This window comes from Poecilia formosa, unplaced genomic scaffold, assembly GCF_000485575.1.
Source record: "Poecilia formosa unplaced genomic scaffold, Poecilia_formosa-5.1.2 Scaffold240, whole genome shotgun sequence".
Lineage (NCBI taxonomy): Eukaryota > Metazoa > Chordata > Actinopteri > Cyprinodontiformes > Poeciliidae > Poecilia > Poecilia formosa.
The window spans coordinates 985,884-1,006,089 of NW_006800179.1; the positions used below are offsets into that span (position 1 = coordinate 985,884).

The 20,206-nt window shown below is 39.4% G+C and overlaps 1 long non-coding RNA gene and 1 pseudogene across 1 annotated transcript; both read left to right on the forward strand.

Annotated features, from left to right (window-relative positions):
- The first annotated feature begins 2,759 nt into the window (after positions 1-2,759).
- The window catches only part of LOC103150021 (polypyrimidine tract-binding protein 1-like), a 21,568-nt pseudogene continuing 4,121 nt past the window's right edge, over positions 2,760-20,206 (forward strand).
- LOC107838329 (uncharacterized) lies at positions 18,734-19,205 on the forward strand. The gene is made up of 3 exons (XR_001664391.1): positions 18,734-18,744; positions 18,793-18,801; positions 18,845-19,205. It is a non-coding gene; the product is annotated as an uncharacterized LOC107838329 (long non-coding RNA).

A 20,206-nucleotide genomic window follows, 5' to 3' on the forward strand; every position in this document is an offset into this window, starting at 1 on the left:
AGTTCACCCACATTTCAGTATCATTGTTCACTGTGTTTCTGATGAATCTACACAGAGCTGCAGTTTGCATAAATAAACAGCATTTGTCTGGTGGAGCAGGGAGGCAGCAGGATGGGAACTCTGGAGGCCTGGACTTGAACACCGGGCCAAGAAGGATAAGCCCATCACCATAAATAAATTATTTCATTAATGAAGGTTTTGAGACAATGAAATAATGCTGAGATTACTTTTTAAGATTAGAATTTGTAAAAAATAATAATAATAATAATAAACATAAATCTACATATAATTTATGTAAAAGAAAATAAATGTTCTTTTATTTTCATAAAATGATTACACTTTTAATTTGACACTATGGATTTTTGTGTCATGATGATTTAGAGTTGTTTCATGTTTATGACTCATTATAACCTAATTATTTAAAATTTTATGTTTCCATAAACTTCTAGAAACGTCAAATGTGACTTTTAATCCAAATTGTACTACTTTTTGGTATTTCATATCAAGAACTTTGACTTCACAATTACCTCTTTTTACTTCTAAATTAGAAGTATGTCTCCTTATTAGGATTTAGTTTTAATAATTATTTTTGCATTTCATAGTTACATATTTGTTCACGATGGTGACTTATAAACTCATAATGATATTGTTTCATAACCATTACTTTCATTTATTGTTAGTATTTTTTTAATCCATTTACTGTGGTGAAATTTAAATTTACATAAGGATATTTTCTTGATGAATTCTGACTTTCTACTTTATAACGATGAATTTCAAAAATATCATAATGACTTCTGAATTTATAATTGTTATATTTCATGTCATCATCACTTTACATTTATGACATCCAAACAAATGAGTTTAAATCTTTTAGTTGTGACTTTTAATCTTGCAACTGTGACATGCAATGTGACAGCTTTTATTTTTAAATGTGTTTCCATGGATACAGGTGTTAAAAAATGCACCTTGTGTATGCACCCTCTGAATTATTTGTGTACTGCTGGATCATTTACCATCACATAGACTCATATCCTGAAAAGCGAAGCGGAGAGGAATTATTTATTAGCGTGTTACATGACTCGGCTGCAGCAGAAAGAAAGAAACCAGCTACTGCTATGGTAATACCTTCGAATGGATCAGAACCTCTGTCATTTTGTAGTCTTAGTTCTCCTGCCTCTTTAGGATCTTTGCTTCTCTTATATTATCAATGCGCCAAGTTGAAAAAGTGTTTTTCAACACTTCAATAGTCAATAAGTGACTATACATATTTATCCAGATATTTTCTGCAGCACTTCTAGATTTTTTTTTAATGTTTATTATGCTAAATTGTCAATATACATTGAAATTTCACTGTTCTTTGTACATAGTTCAGGCAGTATGGAATTTTATGGCATTTGGTAAAAATGTTGATGGAAATCCTCATAGGAGCAACTTCAGTCCTTTCTTAGTCTCAGTTCCTTATATATGACTTTTAGACGACTATCTCCAAACGGGAAGCTCAAATGTATGATCACAGGTTTTGTGTCTGATCTTTTTCTGTAAAATAAGACTTTTTCCCTGCTGTATGTTGTTTGTAAGACCTCCCACTCCTACTTTTTTTCCTAGTACCTCCAGTTTCTGTTAATTTCCACTATTATGAGCTCAGTTCTCTTTGGAATTGTTCTAATAGTGCCGATTATTTTATGCATTTAGAGAAATTTGAATAAATAGCACTCCATTTACTTTCTGCCAGTAGCTAAAGAGATAATGCAAACAAGTTTCAATTTTTTTTTTCACCAAAATTTTTTGTGTGTAAACAAAAAAGTCTCATTCAGTAATGTTCCATTTAGAGGGGACAATTAGAAAACCTGTCTTATGGCTATGACTAAATTTACAACTTAGAATTTCTAAATGAGTCTTAATCTAATACTTTTTACTGTATCTAAATAAAGCTTTCAGTCTATTGAGTATGACTTCAAAACTTCAAACTACAACTTTATGTCTTTTATCTTTGCATTAAAAAAGTAGGCACACTATTGCCCTTTATTTAGACAAGAAACAAGCAGAGAGAGAAAGTAGGGAAGAAATAACAGAACATAACCCCCAACGGATGTCTCAGGACTCACATTTATTTATGATATTACACTCAAACTACAACTTTCTTCTTTATTACAACTTGACTCTAATATTTATGAATTTAAAGCTAATAATTTTGTCTTTTTAAGTTTAATTAAGACTTTAAAGCTCATACTGTTGAACTTCTTATTTCATGATTAATTTCAAAACAATAAGCTTGTGACTATAAACCTCAGCATTATGAAATCTCATAATTACAAAACATATTTATTAGTTTTCTTAAACTCATAATAACCACCACAAAGCTCTGGCTTTCAAATTCATAACCAAATAGTATTATCTCGAAATGTTACAGAAACTTTTGTTGTGTGTTAAAGATTTTTTAATCTCATAGTTTTAATCACATTTTTATAGTACTTTAACTTATATTTGTGGATTTTTTACAAAGTAGCATTAACGGGCTTCCATACCTTTGGGGGTCGCAGGTTTGCGGGTTTTTTTTTCCGGGACAACGCCCACTAGCAAAGCAAGCCCTTCAGAGGGTTACATCTTCTTTTGTATAGACGATCTCTGCTCTTTGGAACATATCCTCTTTGTTGTTGGGCGTTAGCCAATCCCCACTCGAGTCTAAGAAGCAACACCCACATATTTAGTAAATCTGTCCAATCACAGGCCCGCCTCCAGCCATTTTGTCGGTCGATACTAGTTTGTGGATGGGGGAATCCTGCTGGCCGCTGGCTGGAACCTGTTGCTCCGTAGTTCCGTGTTGTGCAATGGACGGGTGAGTTATCCCATCGACTTCACTGCTCCTCTTACATTTAGTTTCTGACTGTTTACTTCCATCTCAGACCAGACACACAAACGTGTTGAAAGGTGCTGTAGTTTTCCGCAGAGTATCGGGTTCTGTTGTTTTGAAAAGAAGCTGTCGGAGAAGTTTGTGTTTGTCAAAAAAAAAAAAAAAAAAAACAGGAAACGAAGCTACGTTAGCAGTTAGCCGCAGTGCTAGCCTCTCAACGGGCCATTATCTGGGGGAACAAGTCCCCTTACACTACCCTGCAGCACACTGTCATATATTTACCCAAAGAAAGAAGCTTCATGGCCGCTTTTGTCCAGTTTATATATGGTTTATAAATAATTTGCTGGAGGAGTCTCAAACTTCCAGCTCTCATCTCTACGGTAACGGTGTGTCTCACGCCCACTGCTACTGTTTTATCAGTTTGAGGAAGTGAAAAAACAAATAAAAAGTAACTTACGGGACATAATTCTGAGCCGAATTAGAGAATTATTGCTAAACTACATTTTTAGCTGCTAAACAGTTGTTTATGTGTCTTTTAAGCGTCTAAAGATTCAGAAGTAATTTAAGAGGTTGAGACTTTACATGTAGTTCTGTTTATGAGCCAAAGTTGTAAACGGAAGTAACTTGTATTACTGAAACTAGATTGATTGGTGAATTTTATTTTTTCTTTACTTTTTTGTATTTTTTTTACTTGCCCTTTGTTAACGTGTTTAACTTGATAAATGTTTTGTTTAAGCGACAGAAAAATGCTTAAAATAACTCAAAGAATGCCTTGATCCAAAATCAAAGCTACCTTATTAATCCAAAGGAAAATTTGTTTTACATTTTTCCAAAATTTTTTTTGTATTAAAAACTAAATTTTGAACAATATTTAAACATGAGGAAACATTCAGCAAATTGTGAGTTGATATTTGAAGGACTTTAATTTTAGTTCTATAAGTATAACTAAACTTAAAATAGTTTAAAGTAGTTTGAGAAATATAATCAGTTTTTAAATGAAATCATTACTAGGACAGAGCTGAACTTCCCCAAGGTGTTTTTGCACACCTTCACATACGGTTTGTTGCATACTTCTGGGTCTAATCATAGGAGTTTTAAGGCATTAATGCCATTTCTTTTTAATAACTTTTTATTTTCCTTAGTTTAAACCTTCTGAGCATTTAGTTTTAGCTCCTCTTGATGTTTTGCTGTATCACCAGTCCAGCCTGTTAGCGAACCCATAAACCCCTGAAGGTGCCACCAGGTGACTCTTCTGTTGCTGGAGAATATTCTTCGTCAGGAGTCATCATCACGCCCTGCGGGGTCTTCAGGCCGACCAGCCGGTTTCTCACTCATCCTACGTAGCTCTGAAAAGATCACACACCTCTGGTAAAGTGCCATGTGTGACGTGACGTTTAAAATCGTTTTCCAAATTCTCCACGTTATCTGTTTTCGAGAGTAAATGTAAAAAAATAAAAATAAAGTTATCATAACAACCTGGATGTGTTTACATCCTAATATTATCACCGTATGAAAGCAGCTGAAGTTACGTTCAAGATGGATGACGCTACGATCTAAAATGTTAGTGACCTTTGACCTAAAACCAGGAGGTCCTATGTTGGAAGTGGAAGATTAAACCCAAAACTTCATGTGTGGAAAATTTATCAATCAGTCAAGGTTATTTGTGCAGCACATTTCAGCAACAAGACAGTTCAAAGTGCTTTACATCATAAAAACACAAAAATAAAAAGTCATAAAAACTAAATAGTCACTCATTTGAGAACAAACTTTACATTTTGTCAAAAATTATCAATACACATCAACTATGTTGGTCAATGTTTCATTTATTATGGTACAGAAGCAGCAAACGGTGGGTTTTAGCCTTGATTTAAAGCCACTGGTGGTCCGCGGGCGCCCCCTGGTGGACAACAGGATACTGCATGTAGACGTCGCTTTATTTTCTGTGACGTCAGCTCGAAGTGCGACGCTACAGCTAGCTTAGCAACGGCTTGTTTTGAAAAATAATAATGGACTAGTGGCTTAAAACTGTCACTGAAAATTAAAACTGAAGATAGCGATGGAAAGAAAACAACAGGAATATTAATAATATATACAATATTTATGTGATCGAAGGAAACCAAGTCAAACCTGCTGAGATTATTTGTCGTTCAAGAGCAAAACGATTCTTTTGAAAGACTCTAAAGAATCGTTCTTAGTAAGAACGGTTCTTTTTTTACCACTTTGCTTGCTTATGACGCTCTTCTTGATTGCCAACAGGTGTTATTTTTATTTAATTAAAAATTATTTAATCACCAAATAAACCCAATAGATAGAAATGGGTGAATAATTTTTATATTTAATAGCGCAGAAGAAGATTTTGTTTCTGCCAAGGCAACTCAAGTCTACTTTTCTTTTATTTAGCTTCCAAGTTACAAATGGGCCTAAAATGATATTAATGTGCACACTTAGCAGTATAGAACAACTTCTTTTTTTGTTTTCATATGTTTGACATCATTCAACCCAAATTTGACTTTTTCACGCCAGTCTGAACTAGGACTGCACTGATTGCAGTTTCTGGGCGATTACCGATCTTTAAGGAATCTGACCTGCCAATTTTTATCCAGTACCATTTTTTTTTACATAAAACTCAAATCTCAACAAGATGGAAATAAACATTGGTTACTAATACCGGCTAAGACTGATTCAGCTTTGTCAAAAAATGAGTAAAATCAGCCGATACAATATTAGTTCTGGTGTGTCTTTCGTATTGTTTTATTGTGTATAACTTCAGTTGAACCACGTGGATTTATTTCAGTCTAATTCTTTTAGCATTGTGGCGCTTTTTCAGACTTCTCAGAGCCGCTGTCTTTTCTGTGTGAATCATCGTCTTCTCTCATTTCTTTTGCAAAGATTTATTTTATGAGAATTACTAAAGCTTTTTCAAACATCCAGAAACTCAAATGTTCGATCGATTTTTCCTGTCTGTGTCCACAGAAAGCTTGTTTTGTATTTATTGTGGTGTAGTGAGACCTCTCTGTCTGCTGTAGGTTTACTTCAGGATTTTGTTGGTAATTTTGTTTAATTGCCTGGTTCAGGAAAAGTTTTGACACATTTTCCTGAACCAGTAGGAGTAAAGAACCAGGCTCCTAAAAGCTGTTGGACGTGTTGTGGTTCGCTTCAGAAGTTCGTTTAAAGCATTTTGGTCGACATCAGGCTGTATTTGGTTGACTTTTGGAGAAAACGGTTTGTTAACCAAAGCAGATTTAACAGGAACAAAACTTCTGCTGTGATCAAACACACATTCATTATTTGCATTTTATCATTTCCTGCTGCAAATATCACCTGACGACACGCAGGAGTTTATGTTTCTGTAAGAAAGAGGATCAACAAACTGTCCAGGCTCCCGACATTCAAACTCTGTGCTTTTATTTCCAGACTTTTAAAACACTACATTTAGTCAAGCTTGTGTTTTTACACAAAACTGTGCATATTTTTCACAAATGTAGTGTTTTGTCAAAGTTTGAGAAATCCTTAATCTCCATGGCAACCATTCAGTTTCTAAAACACATTGGTGGATGTAGCCCCGCCTTTAAGGCTCAGCTCCTCCCACATTCAGCTCCTTCAGACTAGCCAGCAGCAATTGGCAAACAGCTGAGCTCATTGTAGGAGCTACTGCCCAGAACAACGCTGGTAAAAACATTAAAGGGTTAATAGAGGAGCCATGTTAGAACGACTTCCTGGAGGTGGAGCTTCAGAAAGAGCAGGAGATTTTAAAGAGACAAGAGACCTAATTTCAAGGCGTTAAATCAGGAAGTCAAATTTCTAAAGTCATATTTGATGCGTAAAGTACTTCATAATTGAAGTTAATATGCTTTAAAATGGGACAATGTGCCTGGGAAACGCATAACTAAGAATTTTGGAAAACAAAACATTATCATCAGCATAGAGTGTAATCTTCTCAGTGAAATTACAATTGGCCAATATAAATGAATTAAAGATCATTTAGTACCGTTTAACCCTCATCATCAGATTGTTGTTTCTGAGTTTTAAAAAGAGAAGGCATTTTCCAGAGTGTTAACTTACAAAGTAAAATTTATTCTAAGGGATATTTAGCATTTTTATAACAACTGACATTAACATAATTACTTGATTTGTGCTATAAAGTGGAACAATGTGCCTGGAAAACACATAAAATTGGCCCTTTAAATATGATCAGTGTTTTAACTTGTCAGTGGTAAAGTTTGATGTAATGCAGCTTTAGTGGCTTCAGCTCTGACCCACATTGTTACACTTTGGCTGTTTTATTCCAGTCTAAAACACGATTATTTTAAAATTAATTCGCAGTTTTTTGTTTTGAGTTTGGTTCCGGCTGTAGAAACGGTTCTGATTTAGTATTTAGTGTGAATCATGATTTTAGAGCAGAGCGACCCAGAAGCAGTTAATAATAATAATAATATTAATTGTTGGTGGTGCAGCGGCTCTGCTTGGGCTCACCTGCCATCTCTGCTGGGCTCCTCTCCGTCTCCTCCTGCCTCTCCGCTCGTGCCGTCTCTTTAACCTCGACCATTTTCTGTCTTTTTATTTATTTTCTTTTTGCTGTTTGAGTTTTTCTCCCTGCTGCTTCTAACATGCTTTCTTTTCTTCACAGCAGTGTCCACCACGATATAACAGTTGGTACTAAGGTAGGCACCTCTGCTTCTTCCTCCTGCTTTCCGTCCTCGCCGCTGGTTTGTTGCTCTGTTTGCTCTCATTCCAGTTTGAGGATTCATCTTTAAGCTTTCTGTGGTTCTAATTGATCATTAACTGCAAAATAAATCTGGTAAATCACGGTTCTCGATGATGACGGAGTAGAAATCACGGTTCAACACATTTAAGTTCCTAAAATTTACCCAGATTCCTTCTTGTTTCCTGATTTTTCTGGTTTGTAAGCGAAGAAATCGGATCCCCATAATCTCTATAAATGATTACACTGCAAAAACTCTTACCAAGTATTTTGGTCCAGTTTCTAGTGCAAATGCCTTAGTAGACTTAGCTTTTTTTTAAATTAAGATGGAGTCCAAACTTTTTTCCTCTGAGGCCAAAACTGGCAAATTTAAGGTACTCATTGGCCAAAAAAATAATTTAAGCTCATTTTTGCATTTCATAATATAGTGATTTTGTTTTACCTGTTAAATTTATAAATCCTCAGATCCAAAGTAAAAGAAGAAAAACTGATCATTTTACTTTTTTTCCAGGGTTGTCGGTAATTGTTTGTTTTGTTGACCAAAGTTTTATCTTGCTTGAAACAATCAAAATTATTTCACAGGCCAAAATAGTAAAAACGTCAGTTATTTAACATCTTATCTTTTAACACGATAAGAAATGTTTAACAGTAGCAGTTCCAGAGATCTGTTGTGATAATTGTTTAATTTGCTGTTGTCACGTTGAGCCACCAGCAGCCATCCTGGAGCTCGTTTCTCGTTGTGTGAACAGCGATAGGCCGGTTTATCACATCTCTAAGGAATGCAGTAATTGGACAGTAAAACTGGAAGATACCAGAGCGTGTTGGAGCATTTACAGCCGACGATCCGCTGAAGACAGACGAGTCTTCACGGCGTAACTTTTTTATTTTTAACTGAGGAAATGTTTAGGTTTGTGATCGCTCCAGCGATTTGTTTCTGCTGTGTTTGGTGTGACTGTTTAAATGGATTGCTCTGCAGCCTGCTGTGCATCTCAGAAAGTGTTTCTGTTCAAGGTGGGAGCAGGAAGTTGTGGATTTACTGTCAGGATTTCCACAGGTCACCTCATACCTTCATACTGCTTAGCTGTCCAAAAATAACCAGCACAACACCTTAAATCCAGCGCTGCAGTGGTTAAATGCAGCAATGCTTTATTACCTGGATTGAACGATATGTTTTATGGCGTCACATTCCTGCCAAAAACCCTGAGGAATCACAACAACACATTTATTAAAGGGGCGGCATCATGTGAAATTTCCATCCTGTTATGTTATTTCCTTTGATTATTTCATGTTTGAGAAATCCTTTAATCTCCATTGCAACCATTCAGCTGTGCAAAACGCCTGAGTGGACCTAGCCCCGCCTTCGAGGTGCAGCTCCTCCCCCACTCAGCTCCTTCAGACTAGCCAGCAGCAATTAGCAAACCGCTGCTGAGCTCGTTATAGGAGCTGCTGCTCAGAGCAATGCTGGTAAAAATGTTAAAGGGTTAATGGAGGAGCCATGTTGGCATGACTTCCTGGAGGCGGAGCTTCAGAAAGAGCAGGAGCTTCTTAAAGTGACAGAGGCCTGATTTCAAGGCGTTATATCCATCCATCCATCCATCCATTTTCTTTACACCCTTGTCCCTTAGTGGGGTCGGGAGGGGTGCTGGTGCCTATCTCCAGCTAACGTTCCGGGCAAGAAGGCGTTGTATCAAAAAGTCAAATTTCTCCTAAGTTGTATTTGATGTGTTTACAAACTGAAAATGGTGGAAATTTGTATTTTTTATGCTTAAATGGAGAGAATAAATAAAAGGTAATGCCTCTTAAAGTTGAACAATATGGCTGAAATATTTATCACGATATAAACATTTCATATCAGTCGATATTGATAATTAGTTTTTTGCTTTAAATATCTGAAATGCTACCAAACCTTTCCTGTTTTATGCAGTTTATAGTCCACTGTTTTTTTTTATTTTTAAACAGTTATGAGGGACGGTGGAGAAACAAACTACTGCTGCGTAAGTTACTCAGCAGGTTGTTGCTAGGCAACCAAATACTGAATGAGTTTGTTGACGCCACCAGTCTAGCTTAGTTTCCTCTGCATACATCCCCCAGAATGCAGTGCGTTCTGAATCAGACGTATTATCCTGATATTAACATATTGTCTCAGTGTATTTTATTATTGATTTATTATCCTGCTGTAACATTTTTTTCCCCAAATTGTCCCAATTGAGTGAAAATGGAACCGTACTTTTACTTTCAATGAGACGTTTAGTTTTTAGCTGGTTTTGTGTTTAGTGCTGGTCGCTTATTGTTTAGCAGTAAAGCTTTTTGATATTTTAAAAACGTTGTTAGCATGTGTTCAGTCCTGCCGTGCTGTGGTTCCTGAACGCGGCGTTGATCAGGAGAAACGGTAATATCTGAGGGGATCAGAGAGCAGGAAGTGATGCGACGAGCCGGGGCGGCGTCCTCTACGGTTTCCTCCTCTGGCCTCGGCCGAGTAACTTGAAGCCAGGCTGAGTGCTAACACCCGGTTCTGCTAGCGAGACCGGAACCGCCCCAGATAATCCACAGAAAGGTTTCAGGAATTCACAGATTCCCAACAGGTCTGTGAATGTCGGGAATAATCCCAGATAAACTCTGATGTTGGGAAGAAAACTGGTAAAATGTTCCAATCGACATTTCTTTCCAGGTGATTAGTTTGATGAATGGTAAAGGAGCCAGCAGGGTGGAGTCGTGTTCAGACAGGTCTACATTTAGGATAAAAACATCTGAGAGTGTTTGGGAAAGCCTGCAGCGATTCCTCATCTGGTTCAATGAGTTTCTTTTTAGATGATTTCTGTGAATCTGGTGACTAACCTGATTCAAGATGCATCACCTTTTCCATAGTTTATAAGTTGGATGTCTTACTACACGTGGTTCTGTTTGCTGTGAAATAAGAACGTTTATTAAAATACAGATACTCTGTGTTGCACCTAAAATGGTCCCTTGAAAGAAGGCTTTAATTGGTGGGTAATATTTGCCTGAAATAAAGACAAAGGAGTCTGTCTGCATAAAGCACCTGGTCAGATTTGTATATTTCATGAATTGGAGTTGAGGGTCACAAAATGAATCGGTCCAGTGACCAGAAATGACTCCCGGGCCGCACTTTGGACACTTATCTACAACAGTGGTGTCCAAGGTGGGTTCTGGAGGCCCGGCATGCTGCATGTTTTATTCTCGCCCTGGTTTTACACACCTGCATCAAATGATGTTCGTTAGAGACCTAAGGAGAACATCGACTTGCTGAGGAGGTTGTTATGGCCACTGGGGAGAGAACTAAAACATGCAGGATGCCGGCCCTCCAGGACCCACTTTGGACAGTTATCATCTACAATGTAGTTTACTGTGAAATGAGATTTAGGACTAATTCACGGCAGCCTGGTTCGGTCCGCTTTAATCCGACTCCAGTCCAGTTCAGAAAGTCCAGTTCATTTGTGGAAGTTTGAACTCTGCTCCACCTCCAAACCTCAGTCTGGGTTCAGTTGAAGTGAACTCTGGTGCAGTTAGAATGTGAATGCCAAGCGGACTGGAGACCGCTTCAAAATCAGGAAGTGGACTACAGTGCAGGGCATTCTGGGTAAATACAACCAGAACAAACACGCTAGGTTAGCGCTAGCAGGAGAAATGGCTTTGTCGTTAACAAAAGACTGAAGAGAAATCCTTGACGCCACTCCATTTTTCTTTACATTTAGTGAAGAAGGAAGTTGCGCTTAGTGTCTTCTTCTTCTGTGTCATTTCCTTCAGTGGTTTTGGTGCAGCGCCCCCACAGGCCAGGAGGGGAACAGGTTGTTCAGAAGGTTTGGCTGGTTTGACTCGGAGCAGAGAAAGAACCACAGCAGCTGGAGATGGAGCAGATAATTCATCTTTGGTCCCCAATCAAACCAAATCTACTGAACTATTACGAGGAAAAACGGCCTTTAAGACAGATGGATTCTTAAATTCAGAAACTTTCATTAATCTGCACAGGAACCAGTTTAATTCAGAAACATGCAGCTTTATCTGGAAGCAGCAGAGGAGGGCAGAGCGGCCAAACGTTTTACTCAAGTAAGAGCAGCGATTCTTCACAATAAAATAACTCAAGTAAAAAGTACAGCATAGTAAGGATGCTCCTAAAAGTACATTTTTTCAAAAAGGTTACTCAGGTAAATGTAACTAGTTGCACAACTCTGGGAAACATCTTCAGATCAGCTCTGAAGATGCTGATCTCCTCATATTTCATTTAAACCGGAAACAAATCCAGAGCTTCAGTTTTCTATTATCATTTCCATCAACACCGAGTTATTTTCAATCCCTCGGTGATGCGGCGCAACCAGCCGCATCATCAGTGATGTCATCAGAAGGAGCAGCGCGGCGGTTCGGTCGTTTCATGGCGGTTAGCTGGCGGCCGCTGAGCGGAGCGCGGCTCCTCTGTCCGGCCGTCGCTCGGCAGCTGGCGGCCGGAGATGGAGACGGAGATAGAGACTCAGCGGAGAGAAGCGCTCGGGTTTCTGCTGCTTTTATTATTCATGGGAGGATCGGTAAGCAGATCCCAGCAGCTTTATGCAGGTAGAAAGAAAAAACCTTTAGCTTCCTGCTGAGATGAAACGATGAGGCAGCAAAACTGGAAGCAGAGAAATGTAGCATAGTGCTGAAAACCATCCTTCATTTTATCTCCTTCCAAACAGCAAACGACCCCAAAAATAAAAAAAGTCCAGATCAATAATAGTTCTTCAGACTTTTTGAGCATTGATGTGTGTTCCCATCAACACGCAAAGCAATCCCAGCAATCAATCCATGGCTTCCAGACCAACAAACAATCTCGACCAATGTGAGAGAAAAGATCCATGAACAAAATGGCGGCTGTGAGGCTCAACCCGTATAACGCGGAGAAGGAAAATATGACAGACAACGTGGACAGTCTGCCTCCAAATTCATACTACGATAAAACTACCTGGTGAACATGAAGCGTGCGTCCGACCTGGAGGAGCTTCACATACAATCGGTGCCTAAGCTGCTTTTTAAAGGACAAACGACTCTTTGGGTGAATAAAAATGTTTAGTGACTGGCAGAATAAGTACATCTGGTAACAAACACGTAGGCTACATGTCTGTCTTAGCTTGCAGCTAAAAGCTACATTAGCTAAGCTGATTCTGCTGATGCCAGCGATATTTATCTTAGTATTTCACGGTGGTGGGTAAAGTGCTCCCGCCTACCAAGATGGCGCGCACCACGTCCGGTTCAGACCTGTTGGGAGCTATGTATTAAAGTGCAAAAAAATTCATAGGAAAAAACATTTTATGGTTGCCTTTTTAATGTGTTGTAGTCGTTGGTGTTTATGTATAGTTTAATGTCTTCTAATAGCATAATTACCTCATCATATGCTCAAGTTTCTTGTCAACTTTAAAAAAATTTTTAACTTAAACATTTACCTGAGGTTACCTGAGTTTTTTGCTTTTTTTTATTGGTAAATCTTAAGTGAAACCTTCACTCTGGGTTTGTTGAGAAACACTCTGGTTGAGTTGGAGTCCTTCAGCCGGAGATGAGGACGGTTCAGTCTGCTGAATGAGACTCTGCCTGTTTGTCAGCATCTGTTTTGTAATGAACTGGTTCAGGAATTTACCCCCCGGCGCCCTCTGCTGGTGGGGCGGCAGCCAGAGGCCGCAGGTGATGTTTGGGCGGTATGATCGGTTTCTAGTGTTCCTGCCGGTTTCATTCAAATTCATCCGCATTTGCGTCTGTGGGGCGCCATCTGCTGGTAGAAGTGTGTCACTGCAACACTGGCCCTGAGAACGACTCTAACTCTATGAATGTAATGATGGGTTTCTGCCCAACAGACTCTTGTACAGGAGGAAAACTTGTTAGCACATCTGTGATTTCCTACTTCTTTAATTCAGAAAGTTTTTTCTTTTTTACTGTTTGCATAATTAAAACTTTAACGTTTTGATATTAAATATGATCAATTTTATGTTTATTTCCAGAGAGGATCTGACGAGCTTTTCTCCAGCGTTTCCAACGGCCCGTATATCATGAGCACCACAGGTCAGAAATTCACATAAGTTACCCAAAGTTTTCATTGTTTTTGTATCAATTTTTAAATGTTGGTTAAATATGATCATCTGTGATATTTTGCATTATGATTTCTTTCACACAAGAATGATTTCAAGTTTAAAATGTTTTAACATTTTTGTAACATTGAAACATTTTTAACATTGGAAAAATGTACAACAGCAATAAAACACTATATTGTATTCTATAAAAGTTTATCCTACAGTATCAAAGTTTTTTGTGTAACGGCTGGACTGTGCTTTAACTGTTTCTCAAAAAGATTTAGACTTGTTGCAGGGTAACGTCCTGCCCCCTCCTCCCAGACGGAGGGCAAAAAGCGGATCGCTAACAATGACTAGCATTGGTTTTAGCTGTCAAGTCTCTGACAGATCATCAGTAGAGCAGGTGATTAAATTAGCTAATCTACCACCGCGGCGGTAGCTTAGCTAATAGCAGTGGTAGCTAATTCACCACCACGGTGGTTTTATGATTCACTTATTAATCATAAAACAAACATCAAGCCTGAAAACATGAAACTGTACCCGACTGAATGTTTTGATCTTTGTGTTTTTTGGGTGTTGAATCTTGAAACATAAAGTGTTGTCGTTGTCAGTTGCTATGGCAACGGGTCTGTGTGTAGCGTAGCTGACACAAAGGGCGAGAAAAAAGAACGTGAGTTGTTGTTCAGTGGTTTCTCTGCCATATTTTCCCTTTGCTGTGGCTACTGCTTTAATGATACCTCCGTCTTTTTGCCCTGCGGCGTTGTGTCCGAATGTTAACAATAACATGCAGGAGGTCAATAACAGGAAAACGACCTCACCACTTAGTGGCTGAATGTTCTCATGTTTTGCTCCTGCAGCCAATGGCAACGACAGCAAGAAGTTCAAAGGTGACATAAGAGGCCCCAGCCTGCCGTCGCGGGTCATCCACATCCGCAAGCTTCCCAGCGACATCACAGAGGCCGAGGTCATCAGCCTGGGCCTGCCGTTCGGCGACGTCACCAACCTGCTGATGCTGAAAGCCAAGAACCAGGTACAGGCCGTCGCCATGACGCCCAGACCGGCCAATCCTGGAAACTGAAGACTTTATATCGTCTCTGTATCTCTGTGTGTTTCAAATCTATTTGGTTTGGATAAAAGTGGATACGAATCGGACTAGTTTGTCCCAGTGGTTTGGATTCTGCATGAGGGAAACAGAAACAAACTGGTTAAAATGGCTGTTTTTATGGAACAATTTCATTAAAAAAAATGTTTTTCACTGGTTTACTTAAAATTTATACAAAATTAAGGTTTACGACACTTTATTTTAAAGTCAGGAATTTGTGTTTTCTCAACATTTGATCCAAGCTAAAAAAAACAACAACAACCTTTACCTTCGTGCTAACAGCAGGCCTTAAAGCTGCAGGTAGCTTTTATTAAAAACAATTCACATATTTGTTGTGACAGTTTGGTATGAGACATACAATCTGTGAAAGGCTCTTCTGCCTTCAAGAAACTAACCCAGAGCTAGGACTAGCATAGCCACTGACGACGGTGAATAAACTGTTTTCCTGTAACGGCCATTTTCACATTTTTCAATGCATACACAGCGTTGATTGACAGCGCTAAGACCCGCCTCCTGGCTCCTATTGGTTGCTTTTGGTTCTTTTCTTCAGAAGGCAGTAGCGGTTCTGGGAGGAGATTGATCTTTTTTTAGATTATCTGTCTCACGACAAACATGGTGGCATTTTTAACAAACATGTAAAAAAATATATTTATTAAAAAGTGACACTCTGCAGCTTTAAGCTCCTGGATTTGAGTTGTTGAAACCTGCAGAAGCCCTGACTGTTTGTCTGCTTCGTGTCGCCTGTCAGGCCTTCTTGGAGATGAACTCGGAGGAAGCGGCTCAGAACATGGTGGGTTATTACTCCACTATGATGCCCGTCATCCGACACCAACCCGTCTACCTGCAGTTCTCCAACCATAAGGAGTTAAAAACGGACAACTCCCCCAACCAGGAGGTAACTCCCGCTCTGTTTGCAGTCTGCTGGCCACCTGGTGGCTCCTGTTGGCCCCCGGTGGCCAGCATTGGCCCCGTTAACCGCTCTCTCTCTCTCTCTGCCAGAGGGCCCAGGCGGCTCTGAGGGCCCTCAGCTCCTCCCATGTGGACACGCTGATGGCAGCTCCCAGCACGGTGCTGCGGGTGGTGGTGGAGAACCTGCTCTATCCGGTCACCTTGGACGCCCTCTGCCAGGTGAGAATGTTGCTTTCACCTTTACACCTGGAGAGAAACAATTAGCTTCAGTTATTGCAGGTGGAAACTAAAGATCAGGCTGAAATCTGGGTTTGAACCTTCAGAGTCACATAAACACAGTTACAAAGTCAGCCTTCTACAACATGTCCATTTTGATTAATTACATATAACCTAGTATGAATATTCATGGCTGTTTTTAATCGAGGTTAATTACATTCATTTATATTTATATTGTGTTAATTGCGATTAAGTAGATTTTAATGCGTTAAAATTTTTTACAGTTGGGTTTTTTAATTATTGTTTTTTGTTTGTTTTTTCCCTTTTTATTGTGTTTCTGGTACAACCATAAATCTGACGCATGAGCAACACCTGTAAACGTCGTCGATGGACGACGGGGTCGCTCAGCGATCTCATTGGACACTGGAAAATACTGTCGCTTTGTCCAAGTTGTGCTAAAAGGAGTTAACTAAAGTAGTATCTCAATGCTAACATGAAGCAGCTAATGCTAATGTCGGCGACCACAGTCCGTTTTTCTAGAGAATCTCATGAAAGATCAGGACTTCCTGAATCACTTTGATCCAATCTGACTGTTTAAGAGCCTCAATAACAGATTAAAAACTGTAAATATCTTTGTTTTTGAGCCTGTACGTTTATTTATTTAATAATTTGGCAGTAAAAAAGCGATTTGAATTGAAAATGTTGATAGTTTTTGATAGTATATCAGTTGTTGGCGCTGTGTTGAAATGATTCAAAGAACTAAATGGGAATCCGTCTTTAAAATCCCTTTAAACTTTTATCTGAAATCGTGTCTCTGCTCCTGTTTGACCCTCAGATCTTCTCAAAGTTCGGCACCGTGCTGCGGATCATCATCTTCACCAAGAACAACCAGTTTCAGGCGCTGCTGCAGTTTTCAGACGGCTCATCTGCCCAGGCAGCCAAACTGGTAACCAGTGCTGCTCCCAGCTCCCAGTGCTGCGGCGGGGCGGCTCCCTGACGGTTCTGTTGTGTTCCAGACTCTGGATGGACAGAACATCTACAACGGCTGCTGCACTCTAAGGATCAGCTTCTCCAAACTCACCAGCCTCAACGTCAAATACAACAACGAGAAGAGCCGGGACTTCACCCGGCCGGACCTGCCGTCCGGAGACAGCCAGCCCACCCTGGAGCACCATGCCATGGCCGCCGCCTTCGGTAAGGACGGCCAACACGCCGCCACGTGAAGTCTGCTGCTACAGCAGGGCTTTGCAAAGGGGGCAAGTTCACAAAAATAAAGTATCTACAAAGATTTACCCTACCTGTTCATCCCTCCAGCCACAGGGGGCGCCATCTTTAGACTGCTGACTGTCAGCGGCTGAAGCCTTTTACATCCTAAAACTCAATGAGACTCAATGGGGAGTTAAATAATTCAGTCCATCGGCTACAAAGCATGACTGTTTTTGTAACAAAATCATTCTTAGATATTCAGCTTCCAGTCGGCTCAGTTCTTTCAGAACGAGGCGTTTTTGGGCCTCCAGTCTCTTTAAATCCTGATGAGCTGCTGCTGGCCACGCCCCCCACTCACACACCAAAATGATGCCCAATTACAACCCGGCTTTAGAGCAACAGGGACACAAACGGTAGCACAAAAACCTGCACAATGTGAATTTTGAATAATAATTCAAATTTCCTTATTAATTCGGTTAAAATGTCATCGACTCATTTATTTATTTATTTTATGGTGTTTGATACATTTGGAAATGTTAATGTTTGGAGTGTAATTGGTGAAATAAATGCCTGTTATGCCTGGGCTTATTATTGAATGTATTTTGAATAAAGGACATGATGTCTGTTACTTATAAGTACTGAATTATTGAACAAGCTACTTAGTAATTAATGCAAAACGTAATTATGAATTTAATCCTGTGATGTCTGGATGAAAGCTTTCTAGTAACTATGTGTGTGATTTAGCTGCTGATTGTTAGCTGGTTGCTGATTTGCTTTGCCAACTTTGAAAATCTCTGATCAGAAACAGATTTTAAAAGAAGTTTCAGAGAAACAGGAAGTAGAATCGGCCTCAGATCCTCCAAACGCAGAACGCTTCTGTTTCCTCTCTGCAGCTCCAGGAATCATCTCTGCGGCGCCGTACGCCGGAGCGACGCACGGCTTTCCACCGGCGTTCGCGATCCAGCCAGCAAGTGAGTTTCACCTGAGGAGCTGCAGCCAATCAGAGGCCAGCGTTACAGACACTGTACCGGGAATGTTTCATCAAATATTCAACCCTAAAAATGTTTGATGCTGAATTTCTGCTGATGGTCTTTGTTTATTTGATGAAGAAGTGAAAGTATTCATTCGGAGGTTATTGAAGCGGCTCCTTTTGCTCTTCTAAACCGATTTCGCCACTCATGATGTCGATTTGTCCCAAAACGGTTTTTCCTCCCCTGCTGTGAAGCAACACCTGGTGTGATAATCGTGGTTTTATTCAGCTTGTCTTGGTGTGTTTCGCTCTCCCAGTGTCCTCCGCCTACCCGGGCCTGACGGTGCCGGCTCTCCCCGGAGCGCTGGCCTCCCTGGCCCTCCCCGCCACCGCCAGGCTGGGCTTCCCCTCCATCCCCGCCGGACACTCGGTCCTGCTGGTCAGCAACCTGAACCCTGAGGTGAGCGGCGCCGGCGCTGACGGGCAGCACTCACCCGCTTTCACCCCAAACTGCTGAAAATATCTGATCAAAATGTCTGAAATCCCAGAGCTGAGTGGGGAATCCCGAACTCCTGCCTCTGAAACACACACACTTCCTCTGAGGTTTTTAGCTCTGACTTCCTGTTGTGACATCATCACCCCTCCCCACACCTGCATCCTTACACAGACACACACCTGATGTTTGAAATGATCTTATTTTACCTGAGTGAAGCCGCCCCCACCTTCTTCAAGTCTAACAAAATGGTGCGAAGCGTTTGTGCAGCAAAAATTTAGTTTGTTTAAGATATTAAGTTTCCAGAGGTCATCAGAGGTCAACCACAGAGGTCATCAGAGGTCATCAGAGATTAGGTTTGTGCAGCAGTAATTTTTTGTGCTGCTTTTGTTTTGATGATACTGTTGATGACCTCTGGAAACATTTTTTTAGTGTCTTTGAAATGTCAGAGGCACAAACTAAAATTTGACTCCATTTTATCAGATTTGAAGAAGGTTGGAGGTTGAGCTTCACTCAGGCTTTTATTTTGACATTATCTAACCCCATCCTCTCCAAAGGTAATTTATCCTTCTGATTGACCCCTCACCTGTCTTTTTGTTTGTTTTTTCTCTTCCCCTTTTAATTTGTTGCCATGGAAACGCCTCGGACCCTCCACCTGTCCTGCCCTCCCACCTTTACCTGTCCTGTCCCTCCGCTGCCTTCTCTGCTGTCTTTAAAGAGAGTTACGCCCCACTGCCTCTTTATTCTCTTCGGTATGTTGTCACTAGCTTCTTATTTTTGAATTATCAGTACCACCTGGATGTTCTGGTTTTTGTCTTGAATTTCTGTTTATTTTATTTTGGTTTATGTTTCTTGATTCATGATAAATGAGTGTCTGCTTGTTTTGTTCGACCTTTTGAGTTGATTTGAGTTTATCTGCAATACGTGGAGCTTTTCCTCAGATGTTTGATGCTCCTTTCAGGTTTAAATATTTGGCCTCAGTAATTCAGTTGGAAGTTGGCAAAATCTCAGCAAAACGTTACAATCAGCTGCTGTTAGCAATGGTTTAATATTTACCCAATGTAAACAGGTTCAACTTAATTGGATTAGTTTTAATTTAGTGGTTGAAAAGAGGCAAAAAAAGAAATGGTTTAAACTTCTTTCATGTTTTGAGTATTTTTGTCTTTTAATATACACAATAAACAGATAAACACATTTTATGAATAAACCAGAATACATGAGGAAATGTCCATAATGTGCTACCATATTAGAAAATGTGTACATTAGCTAACCTCAGTAAGACTGAGCTTTATTTTGAAAATACAGTGGAATCATTTTTCATGGATAATTATGACTTTTGTTGAAAGTCCATCTTGTCTCTTATTCCTGTTTTACTTCCATTAGTTATTCAAAACCCAAACATACAAAGACTGGGGCTTTTATTCTGAAGAAAACTTTTTTCTGTTTGGAAATTCTCAGTAATAGTAACAATAATGATAGTAAAAAAAATAAGTTTTTTTTAAATAGTAAACAGCAGAAATGGTAAAAAAAAAAAAGTTATACAATTAAAAATGTAGTAAAAATAAAAATTGTAATAATAAAATAGTAGTAATAACGGTAAACATGATAAAATACTAATAAAATTCTAAGAATAGTAATAAAAGATGAGACAAAAATAGTAAAGATGGTTAAAAAAGCAAACATTAAAAAATGATGGTCCTGATGGCAAGAATG